Below are 12774 nucleotides of genomic sequence, written 5' to 3'. Positions count from 1 at the left end.
CTGACTCTTTCTGACTCCATGGACTGCAGCACGCCAGGCTTCCCTGTCCTTCACTATCTCCTAGAGTTTGCCCAAGTTTATGTCCATTGAATTGGTGATGCTATACAACCATCTCATCCTCTGCCACCCTCTTCTCCTTTTGCCTTCAGTATTTCCCAGCTTCAAAGTCTTTTCCAATGAGTTGGCTATTTGAAAAAGATACAGCTCCTTAAATCTTGTCCCTGCCTGGTGCTTGGTGCCGTGAAAAGCTAAACTTCCCCTGAATTGAAAAAAATCTGAATTGCAGCAGAACACCCTATTTCTGCCATAAACACACTTTATGGAAACTTTTATTTACAGCTTTCAAAGGTTGTCACTGTGTCTCTAATGGCATTGTGCACTGTTAATTTTATGTTCCCCAAATTGCCATAAACTAGTGGCTCTTCTATTATTATAATATAAACTGAAGAATAGGAACTGTGCTCTTAATTTAACTAACCACTTCTGATATCTCCCAAGCTTATAGAAACCCAAAACACTTGTAGGATGTCTGTGCTCTGATTTTTTTTTTTAATAAAATGCACACACATGTTATTTTTTATAATATAGGCGTACGCTTCCACATGTATGATCTTTATGAGTTTACTTAGCAAAAAACCGAATATGTGAGGAAAACAGAACTTTTTCCAGCAGTGCCTTAATTGTCTTTCCTGCGTGCTCAACAGATCGTTACTGGATGTTTGCAGGGTCCCGCACAGAGCAACTTCACACCCAAGAAGAGGGTAACGTGTCTTTGTTGTTTATAAAAACGACAGCCCCTAATGGGCCATATCAGCTCTAACACAAACTATTTAATCCCCTTCACTAAAAGCTGCTGTGTTCTGTTTCAGCATCTCCGCGGCCCCGGGAAGTAGGTGCAAACTCCAGGACCCCTGAGCTCACATTGAGACGATTATAGAGGCTGGTTATTAGATAAGCCTCGGAAGGATGTTTTTCTTGGGCTGCTCACAAGCATTTTGAAAGAGTTGTGCTCCAGGTTTGAGGTCCGCTGTTTTCTTCCTCTTAAACTATGAGCAGCTGTCGCACATGACCTACTTCTGTAGGGCCCTGTAATAATTTCCTTCCTTTGGAGGCTTCAGGAGTCCTCCTCCTGCCCTGTGAAAAAAAAAGGGGGACAAATATTTTAATCCAAGCAAAATGCTGAAGCAGGTCTTGTTGGTTTCAGGGAAGAAACTCAATCCAGCCCCAGCACCAAGTGAAGGCCTCAAATTGGAACCATCTGGGCTGCAGAAGGGCTCTGGGACCTTTGGGGAGGGCGGGGACAGCCTTGCCTAGGGCTGCAGCCGGTACACCTGCAGAGACCCAGGCATCTGGGCAGGAGACTGGACTCAGCCCCGAATCTGGCCTTTCAGGCTTTTCAGCTGGTCGCCAGCTCAGAACAGCCAGGAAGCCAAGGTGTCCGTGCTCAAGTAAAGGTAAACAGCCAGGAAGGCAAGGTGACCACACTCAGCTTGTCCAATAAAGAGTCCCCACAACGACAGAACACATCTGACACAAATCAGTCAGAAACACACACTTTCCAACTCTTTCAGAGGTCAAGGGAGAAAGTCTTCAGGGAACTGTAGGTTGGAACACTTGATATTCTTGGAGTTCTCCATTAAGCTGAGGAATAAAAGGTGTCGGCAAAGCCTTGAATGTGTTTAATCGCCTCTGCCTTCGTTTTATTTATTTGGTTTCTGTTTGCTTGTTTACCGTGTGATTGGCTGATTTGACCCTCCAGGGAAGTGAAAGCACTTTTCGAGTGTGTTCTAATAGCCAAGCCAGAAAACTTAGGGCAAGCTCCTGGGAGGATATTTTAAATAAAGTATTTTTAACATTTTTGTACAGCTAATCATTTGACTTTTTAAAAAAATTTAAAAACTGGAAGAAAAGTTACTTCTTGTTTAATAAAGAGAGTTGTATTCCTTAAGAAAAAAATTATTTTTTGTACAGCAAAATTTTTGTACCGCCTCATGCATGTTTCAACTCATGTGCCCTCTGCCCCAACTCCCCCATTTTCAAACAAAAAGGATGAGGATCTTTGCTTAGTCAAAGACCAGAAATCGTACTTTGAAATCCAGCTCATGATATATTTTCCGGAAAGAAAATGGGACACAAAGACCGAAATGGGACACAATTGTTCAAGTAATACATAACGTTTTCCAAATATCCGTTGATGAGGAATATGTCATTTTTAATCTGGGTTTTAAATTATTGACTGTGGTTAGAAGTATAGTGACTATGATGTGGCTATTACAGAATCCTGAAGTATACAAACAAACAGGACACTCTCCAGGTGGGAGACTCTGAATCCACCTCAGCACAGAGATAAGAGATCAGAGGGCAATAACGAGAGAAAGAGCCAGTCATTGGAAAAGGTGGCGATTCGGAGAAAACATAGGAAAGACTGTTGAAATTTTGAGTTTAGTTAAATGTGTCAAAGTATACATTTATCTGGCTTCTTCTAAGTAACTTTTCCAAAGGAACCCATGGACCACACTTTTTTGCTTGTTGTGATTAAATGTATTGGTTTAAATGTACTTTAAACCAATTAAATGTACTGACTGATGGAAATTATATAGTCAAGGTGTAGATAATACACTTGAAGAAAACACTTTGTTTAAAAAAAACTTTAAAAAACGTGTGCAACGATTATTTTTTTAATTCCTAAAGGCAAAAGAAACATTTCAAAATAATAATTGGATAGCCAGCCTCACAGGACATCTTTCTTTTTCACAAAGTTTTGAGACTAAAAAGGACACATACGGAGCCAGCTTCTGGGACACATCATGATACGGTTCGGCTGTGGGTTCATGTCAAAAGCGTTCTCCCAGGCACCCCTGACCCGAGGGCTCTGGCAGGGCCACAGGAGTGTTGGGTTTACTCTTTCTAAAGTGAAAAAAGTGAAAATGTTGGCCGATCAGTTGTGCCCGACTTTTTTCGACCCCAAGGACTGTAGCCCTCCAGGCTCCTCTATCCATGAGATTCTCCAGGCAAGAATACTGGAGTGGGTAGCTGATCCCACTCTTTTTACCTCTGTTCCAAATGTATATGCATGAACATTTAGATTTTTAACCAAATCTTTGTTCTCTGAAATCTCCAGGATGCTTCCTACTCCTGCCTACGCACCCAGTTGCAACCAGACACACCTCCCCCGAACCCCTAGCCTGCACCGCTGCCTGCCTGGCCACGGGACTCAGTGGAGCTGAGCGCCCTTCCTATGAGGTCTCCTGTGGAAAGCCAGTCAGCTGAGACTGGGAAAGGCCCCATGGAAACAAACGGGGAGCCCGGCCTGGCAGCAGCTGGCCCTCTCAGGCAATTATAGCGACCCTTTGATACAAGCTTGTGTCTCTCTGGGAACCCTGGCACCGTCTCACTCCTGGAGCCCCAAGAGGGGCCAGGCCCTGCACAGGGGCCCAGCAGGCCGGCCACTCGGACGAGTTGTGAGTTTCTGCAAAGCACCGATGCCTAGAATCAGCAAAAGGAAAAATTCTGTGGGTGTCTTCATTATTATTTTTAAATACAGGATGTGATAACATCAACCTACCCCTAAATTAAAGCAATGATTATAACAATCATGAGGTCACAAAATCAATGTTTTGATGGTTTTATTTGAAAAGCACATTTTCTGCAAATAAGAAATAACTGATATAAATACATTATTATATACAGATATATGTAAAATATAATATGGGCTTCCCTAATGGCTCAGTGGTAAAGAATCCGCCTGCCAATGCAGGAGATTCAGGAAAGGAGGGTTTGATCCCTGGGTGGGCAAGATCCCCTGGTAAGGGAAATGGCAACCCACTCCAGTCAGTATTCTTGCCTGGAGAATCCCATGGACAGAGGAGACTGGTGGGATACACAGGTCATAGGATTGCAAAGAGTCGGACACAACTGAGCAACTGAACAACAGCAACAACACAATATAATATATACCTACACACACACCTATTTTGACAGAAAGCCCCACTCTCCCCTCCCCGTTGTGATGAAAGGTAAACAGTTGGGAGTGGACAATTTCAGATTGATTTCTGAACTGGGATGGGAAAGTGCTTCTGAATGAAAAAGAAAGAATAGTTTTTTTGACCAAAATGGTCAGAAGGTGATGAGGACTGACCTCCCCTCCCCCAGCCCTTGGCTGCCAAATCTTAACTGCCTGAAAACTTAGAGAAATGCTTGATTAAAACTAGAATAAAAATCTCCAGTCGCCTTCAGCAAACCGCAGCACAAGGGTGGGAGAAGCCGTGCCAGGTTGCAGTCGAGTTACTTGGCGTCTGCTGAAAGCACGGCTCCCTTCCTGTTTAATAATTAATTCAACTTTAAAGCCCCAAGGATCTGGACTCAGCACCAGCTTCACAAAGCGGTACAGAAACAAAATGCTTCCAGAACTGGAGGGGGACAGAGGAAGAAAGAATCTAACATTTCAAGAAACGTCACCACATGAGGCCAGCGGGTGGGGGGTGGAGCTGGGAGGTGGAGAGAAGCAGGGTGGAGAAATTCAAAATTAAATAAATACACACAAAAGCAAGGTTATTCATGGCCATAGGCCCCAGGACCGGGAGGGCACAGGGAGCTATAAGTCATCTACTTGGGGTGCAGGCTGGGTGCCCACAGGCTCATGGGGAGCCAGCGGCTGATGGGCCCTGTGTCTGGAAATGGAAAGACCCAAGCTCTGTCCATTAGTCAGATCAACACACTAGAAAAGGCATCAAAGGTGGGCCAGTGCCCCCTGCTCCTCCATCAAGCCCCCAGCCCCACGATTCTCTACGAAGGGATGGCCAGGGAGGAAACATGGACACACACACCCCACAGCTGAAAAGAGAGAGGAAGGATTTAGTGAGTAGCTGCTCAGTGCATTAAGAACAACACAAAACCCCAAGCAAGTCACTAGACTTCAAATTCAGTTACAGAAATTAATACCCGACACAGCAGCAAACTGCAAAACACATCCTATGGGGCTCCCTGCACCGGGGCTGGTGATTTTTATAAACCATTCACCATTCGAGAAATCGAAAGGGGTGAATTCAGGACTGAGGAAAATACACCAAGGATGCTTTAAGGAGGCAGAAGTCACTAACAACTCGCCAGATCTCTTATCACACCTGGGTGTGAGCAAGAACGCTTCCAGAAAGACTGAACCTCAACCTGGGAATCCAGTGCCCAATCACATGGACTGAGCCGCTGTATGTGGGACATCTCAGGATCCCAAAGCATCTGAGAGAGGGGATCCCCCTAAGGAACAGAAGAAACGAAACAAAGGCCTGGGTGGCCAAGGAAAAGAGGAAAGCAGGTTAAGCACCAAATTGTATTTATTTTTCCCTTATTATTTTTATAAAGAAGACACAACATAGAACACTCCCCATATCCACTGAGACTCCAGTAGGATATCTTGAAAAAGACATTCATGTAATTAAAGGGTTGATTTCAACAAATACTGGCCTGAATATTTTTCCCAGTCCTTAAAAAGGGGATAATACTCTACAATTATCAAAACGATGTGGGTTTTCTTTATATTTTACTTTCTGCACAAATCAGTTATACAATGTTTAAAGACACCTCCTCCACAAGTGCTTCCTCCCACATCAGACCGATGGCATTGCCTTGAAAACAGCTCGAGTGTCTTTGAAAAACAAGCCTGCCTTCCTCGAAACTGTGCCAACCTGAGTTTGAAACCAGTTTCCGGTTACTAAACCATTTTGAAATCAGAAGGTCAATTTATCTTCTCTAGTTTTGAGACAGTGAATGTTCAGCTGCAGTTTTTATCTTTTAATTCAAGGTTCAGATTTGAGTTGATATCCCTGTTTTCTTCCCAAGCTCATAGCACTTTGGGTGCGTGAGGGACCCCACCCCATGCCAGTGACTGAATCATTCTGTACCTCAGTTTCCTGGCCTGTGAAATGGGAATGATCTTTGTTCTGAGCTCACCAGTCTGTGATAAGATTTGTGGCCTGATGAGAGGAGCCTGGCAGGCTACAGTCCACGGCTGAGCTCACCAGTCTGTGATAAGATTTGTGGCCTGATGAGAGGAGCCTGGCAGGCTACAGTCCACGGGATCGCAAAGAGTCAGAGGGGAAGACTTAAGCGACTTGGCACTCACGCACGCTCATGGGACACACAGCACGGCACCCTTCAAGTTCAAGAGCACAGCCCCTTCTGAGGTGCCCGTGACCCCTCCCTCAGCTACCCTCCCTGGGGGGAGTTATTGAGCCCACTTGGTGTGTGCTGAGTTCCTGGGTGCCCCTGTCGCTTTACAGAATAGGCATGTTTTAAAGGCTTGTAAATTGACTTTCTGTAAAGCCAATCGTATTTCCAGGACCGAGAGAGCTTCCTATTTCAAGGAATGTCCACGGTGAATACTTTCTGAGAGCAGTAAATTCCTCTGTGGCGAGCAAAGTTACCTATCAGCTTATTTTTTTTTCTTTTCTCTTTAAAAATAAATCCAGATAGTTGCATGAGGCAGGTGGTCTCTTGGAAAGAACACTGATCATGAGACAAGCCAGCTTCTGGGTTGGTCCAGCCACTCACGGTGCAAACCCGGGCAGGTTACAGACCAGCTGCCACTGCAGCTAAGGCAGGGGCTCACAGACTTCCAGGGGCGCTAAGATTCCGCTGTGTAGATAGAGCCCAAGGTGGCGAAGCTCGTTTCTGGGGAGGTGGAGGACTTTCGATACTCATAGTTCCTGCTGTAACAGAGCTGTGAGTTAAATTAAGTGGGCCCAGGGTTTGCAGGGCCCATCCGGCTCCATGATGCTGATTCTGTGTGAATCTGGATTCTCAGACATCCGAGTCAACGCCCCAGTGTCCGACCCCATTTACTAAATGTTGCCTGTGCCCTGTTCACTCCTGCCAGCTTACCCACTCAGGGCAGCTCACAGGAACTGGTGGGCATCAGGTCATTCGGAATGGACCACCTGTGGATGTGAACATGCCCTAAAAGGGAAGGGAGGGTGACTCTTTGTGATCAAAAGAACAGACATCCAGCTTAAGTCTGGGTAGCCAACGTAATTCCTGGGGCAGGTGTATTCTATTCAAAATTCCACACAAGCTTAAAATGCCCTGTTGGAAGTTCCAGGATGAGAGGACTATGAAGGAAACAGCACAGCCCTCTGAGCACCAAGTCCCCTTCCCAGGGCCCTGTCTACCCAAGGTTGGCAAGGTGGCACCCCTTTCGCAGAGGTGGCCTGTGGGCCCCAGGGTCCCACGGGGCAGGACTCCTCACCTCAGTGTTCTTGTCTGAAACTGGGGGTGACACCCCCATGGTGGGCACATGACTGGTACGTGTGTAGACCCCTTAGTAACTATACCCAGCACCCACAGATTCCTCAGCCGGTGTGGGCTATTGTGATGACGACAGCAGCTGGGTTTAACCAAAGAGCCCATTATCAGAATTACGCAGCAAGTCTTGCAAAGCTGAGGTATCTTAACCCCTGTATTGGTTTGCTGGGGCTTCCCTGGTGGCACATCAGTAAAGAATCTGTCTGCCAATGCAGGGGACGCAGGTTCGATCCTTGGGTCGGGAAGATCCCCTGGCAAAAAAAGTGGCAATCCACTCCAGTATTCTTGCCTGGGGAATCCCATGGACAGAGGAGCCTGGCGGGGTACAGTCCACAGGGTCACAAAAGGGTTGTATACAACTGAGCTGCTGAACAATAGCAATATTGGTTTACTAGAGCTGCCATGACACATTACCACAGACTGGGGGATTAAACCATAGAAATGTGTGTCTTCACCAGTCTGAAGGCCAAGACTCCCAGACCAAGTGTAGACAGAGCTGGTGCTCCTAAGCCGTCTCCTCCCTGTGTCCTCACAGGGTTGTCCCTCTGGGCCTGTCTGCGTCCATGCCTCTTCTTATAAGGACACCAGCCACATTGGATGAGAGCCCACCCTAGTGACCTCAGCTTTTTTAGTCACTCAGTTGTGCCCAACTCTTTTGTGATCCCATGGACTGCAGCAGGCCGGGCTTCCCTTACCTGAGTTGCACGTAATTCCATTAGCTATTGGTCACCACATGGCTCGAGCAGGAAGCTTTCAAAGAAAATTAAAGTAAGGGAGGGAAAAAAGATCTGGCACTGGTTATTAACTCCACCTCAGGGTGACTTCTCTTCAGGGGCAATTAAATAGCAGCTCTGGGCTGTTAAGTTTACTGGTTTGCTTGTAGGTGCCACGTCTTCGTCAAGGACAGCCGAGGCCCAGATCTGCTTCGGTTTCATGTGATGAAGCCCGGGCTCTCTCTCTGCAAACCCAAGTTTTATATGAAATTGTAGGTATGACCACCAGTGTGTGTGCTGACCTTTCTTCTTTAAGAAACAAGTTTTGCATTACCAGGTAAATGCCCTTTTGGTAGAATTTCCATGGAACACTGGTGACATCCTGTGGTCAGTGGTGTTTAAGGCAGCCAGTGTTTCTCTGGAACTATCTCAGGGAATAAAGAGAATGCCCCCACATAAATCCTAGTTTGTTTTCTAAAACCAAAAAGAAAAAAGAAGTCTATCATGATTCCTAATTATTTGTACAACGCAGACTTCTCCTTTTTTGAGTAACGCGGTTTTCCCATGAATGTGGACAAAAGCAAATCCTGGTAATGAGTATCTTTGGTAAGAAGATGTATGAGACAGACAGAAATTACAGCTTCATCCAAACAGAGGATGCATGCCATGATGTCGGTGTCCTCCCAACACCACCCCCGCCATCATACCTGGTTCCCACCACCTGCTACTTAATTCTCTTCATCCTGGCTCTGAATCCAGAACTTGCAGGAGACAACCTTCTGCAAAAGAGCACACAGCATGGCATAAAGGGAAAACAGTGGGTATTTTGGCATTTTTACATCCATGACAATAAATTGAAGCCATTTAGTTGTAAATGTGATATTACACTTGACGGTTTCCCTTGGCAGAGCGCTGAGTGGCCCATATTGAACAGAGGCAGAGAAGTGGGTCTCGGGGAGCAGAGCCCATCACCAAAGCAACCCACCAAAGGGGCTCATAAAAGCATTTGTCGGTCATTTAGAATCACAGCTCAGCTCCACGTTCCTGGTGCCGGGGGCAGCCCCTGCTTGGTGGAAGTCGTGCTGGAGCGGGCAATGGAGTTTATGTTATTCTTCTGTTTATTAAAAATGGATGGGAGTGCTTGACAGAAAAATCAAACTCTGGTCACGGCTCATTAATCCCTGTTGTATCTGTCGAGTGTGAGTCAGCTCCACCGCACCTCTGAAAGGGGTTCACAGCTGAGCTCTGGTGCTCTCTCTCATTTTGAGTGGAAAGGGGTACCAATTACCTGGAAGGGGAGAGAGCAAGAGGCTATTTTTAACCTACCAGCTTTGGTGGACAGTAAGTATAAGCGAGTTGGTTTAAGAGAAAAAGGATTATGGTGGAGAATTTTATTGCCGGTATTTGTCACAGAGAAGAAGGAAGGTAAAAATGAATGTGGCATAGAGTCTACTATTATGGCTCTTTTATGAAAAGCATGACTCTCGGAGACAGATCTTCGGGCAAACTCCGCAGACTCCTGACATCACATGTGGTCACAGAAACACAGTCCTGCAGGAAGTAATCCCTAGATACCAGCTTCCTCCCCAGAGATGGGGATGAGACTGTTTACAGCAAGCCAGAGGAACAGACCACTCCCTCTATTGGGAACAACGACCTGTTTAAGAGAATGTATGTTGAGAGCCTTCCTTCTGTGCCCAACTCAGCCTTATTGGTTAGAAAGACCACAGGATGGGGAAAAACACTGATTTTCCTATTGATTTGGGGCTTGGGGTTTGAAGTCTCCCAGAGCCTTGGATTCCCTGTGTATATGAGAAATAAAGACAATAATTTAGTATCTGCCCCGTGGGATGTTGGAGGAATTAAATAGATAATGTGTCAATCACTTAAGCACAGTACCTGGACCCTGGGAAACCTGCAATAGAAGTTACTCTCAAAATGGTTACTCAGTTCAGTTCAGTTGTTCAGTCATATCAGACTCTTTGTGACCTCATGGACTGCAGCACACCATGTTTCCCTGTCCATCACCACCTCCCAGAGCTTACTCAAACTCATGTCCATTGCGTCGGTGATGCCATCCAACCATTTCTTCCTCTGTTGTCCCCTTCTCCTCCTGCCTTCAATCTTTCCCAGCATCAGGGTCTTTTCCAGTGAGTCAGTTCTTCACATCAGGTGGCCAAAGTATTGGAGTTTCAGCTTCAACATCAGTCCTTCCAATGAATATTCAAGACTGATTTCCTTTAGGATGGACTGGTTGGATCTCCTTGCAGTCCAAGGGACTCTCAAGAGTCTTCTCCAGCACCACAGTTCAAAAGCACCAATTCTTTGGCACTCAGCTTTCTTTATAGTCCAACTCTCACATCCATACATGACTGCTAGAAAAACCATAGACTTGACTTAGACAGACCTTTGTTGGCAAAGTAATGTCTCTGCTTTCTAATATGCTGTCAAGGTTGGTCATAGATTTCTTCCAAGGTTACTAGTAAGCTCTAATTAGAAAAGGTACATGTACCTTCATAGCAACACAATTCATAATAGCAAAGACATGGGAACAACGTAAATGTCCATTGACAGATTAATGGATAAAGAAGATGTTGCATGTATATACAATGGAATACTACTCAGCCATAAAAAAGAATGAAACAATGCCATTTGTAGCAACATGCATGGACCTAGAGATTATCACGCTAATTATGAAGTAAGTCAGAGAGGGAAAGACAAATACATGATATTGCTTATAGTGAAAGTGAAAGTCACTCAGTCATGTCCGACTTTTTGTGACCCCATGCACTATACAGTCCATGGAATTCTCCAGCCCAGAATATTGGAGTGGGCATCCTTTCCCTTCTCCAGGGGGTCTTCCCAACACAGAGATCAAACCCAGGTCCACTGCATTGCAGGCAGACTCTTTACCAGCTGAGCCACAAGGGAAGTCCTAGTATACTGGAGAGGGTAGCCTATCCCTTCTCCAGCAGATCTTCCCAACCCAGGAGTTGAACCAGGCTCTCCTGCATTGCAGGTGGATTCTTTACCAGCTGAGCTATCAAGGAAGTCCATTGCTTATATGTGAAATTTAAAATATGATGAAAATGAGCTTACTGACAAAACAGACTCACTGATATAGAAAACAAATTTATATTTACTTTGCCAACAAAAGCCCGTCTAGTCAAGGCTATGGTTTTTCCACTGGTCATGTATGGATGTGAGAGTTGGATGGTGAAGAAAGCTGAGCGCCAAAGAATTGATGCTTTTGAACTGTGGTGTTGGAGAAGACTCTTGAGAGTCCCTTGGACTGCAAGGAGATCCAATCAATCCATCCTAAAGGAGATCAATCCTGGGTGTTCATTGGAAGGACTGATGTTGAAGCTGAAATTCCAATACTTTGGTCACCTCAGGCAAAGAGTTGACTCATTGGAAAAGACCCTAATGCTGGGTAGGATTGGGGGCAGGAAGAGAAGGGGACGACAGAGGATAAGATGGTTGGATGGCATCACTGACTCGATGGACATGGGTTTGGGGAAACTCCGGGAGTTGGTGATGGACAGAGAGGCCTGGCGTGCTACAATTCATGGGGTCACAAAGAGTCAGACACGACTGAGCGACTGAACTGAACTGAACTGAAAGCGAAACCAGATGGGAAAGGGAGGATAAATTAGGAGATTGGGATTAACAGATACACTCTGCTATATATAAAATAGATAATCAACAAGGACCTACTGTATAGCACAGGGAACTCTGCTCAATACCTTGTTGTAACTTATAGCATAAAATAATCTGAAAAAGAATAAATATGTATATATATATATATATGTATATGTATAACTGAATTACTTTGCTGTACACCCGAAACTCATACAACATTGTAAATCAACTTGACTCCGCTTAAAAACTAGTGACCCATCACTGTCTTCAAGGTCATCACTATTTGCTCCAAGGTGTGCTTGCTCCACAGAGTTCCCAAGGGATAGGCCATGGGCATGTGAAGTGAGGAAGGGAAGAAAGGATGCAGAAAGGTCCAGATGGGTCAACTTCTTCCATTGATGGGGGTGATTGTGTAACTAATGATTATGAGCTCCATTCTGGGCTGGGTGCTGTGAGTGATACATAGTGTCTGTATTCAATAAATTTAAATGTAGTCCAAATTAGTGGACAAAGGGAGTTTTCTGGGAAGGCAGCCTTAGGTCAATAGCTTTAGAGCAAGGAGGTGAACCCTGGAAGGAGGCTGGTGCTGTGCAGAGGGAGGTGCTAAACTGATTCTGTTCACAGCTGGGGCCATACCTCCCACCTGCTACACCCTCTGGAGCCAGGGATTAGCTGGAACCATACCCCTAAGGGTCTCCAGGGGTGCCCAGCCCCTCCTCGTGCATTTCCAGTTATTCTTAAACTTGTTTTTTGTTTAGAAATGTACCTACAAAGGTCCATATGGTCAAAGCTATGGTTTTTTTCCAGTAGTCCTGTAGGGATGTGCGAGCTGGACCATAAAGAACAACAAGACTTAGCAACTGAACAATAACAACAACAACTTCCAAGTACAGGGCCCAGGGGCCTGGGGCCAAGACAGCATGGTGTTTATGCAGGAAAGAACCTGAGGAAACCTGACCAGCATCCTTGGAAATCTCTCCTTGGCAAAGACAAACAAAACTATTCCAAGGCATGCTCTCCATGGGAAACTTCATTCTGCTGAACTTGTTGGAACCTGTTCATTCCAACCATCAAGATTTGGGAGTCTAATTAGCCCTGTGGCTTTTGTTTATGTTAGAACTCA

At 45.4% G+C, this 12774-nt stretch overlaps 1 long non-coding RNA gene across 1 annotated transcript; it reads right to left on the bottom strand.

Annotated features, from left to right (window-relative positions):
• Positions 1-534: 534 nt before the first annotated feature.
• LOC145544432 (uncharacterized) lies at positions 535-9956 on the bottom strand. The gene is made up of 3 exons (XR_014081420.1): positions 9909-9956; positions 8717-8788; positions 535-1134 (listed from the first exon to the last, which is right to left on the bottom strand). It is a non-coding gene; the product is annotated as an uncharacterized LOC145544432 (long non-coding RNA).
• Between the last annotated feature and the right edge of the window lie 2818 nt (positions 9957-12774).

The sequence above is a fragment of the Giraffa tippelskirchi genome, chromosome 4 (genome assembly GCF_054371585.1).
Source record: "Giraffa tippelskirchi isolate mGirTip1 chromosome 4, T2T-mGirTip1v1.2.pri, whole genome shotgun sequence".
NCBI classification, from domain to species: domain Eukaryota; kingdom Metazoa; phylum Chordata; class Mammalia; order Artiodactyla; family Giraffidae; genus Giraffa; species Giraffa tippelskirchi.
This window is presented reverse-complemented; position numbering and strand designations above follow the sequence as displayed.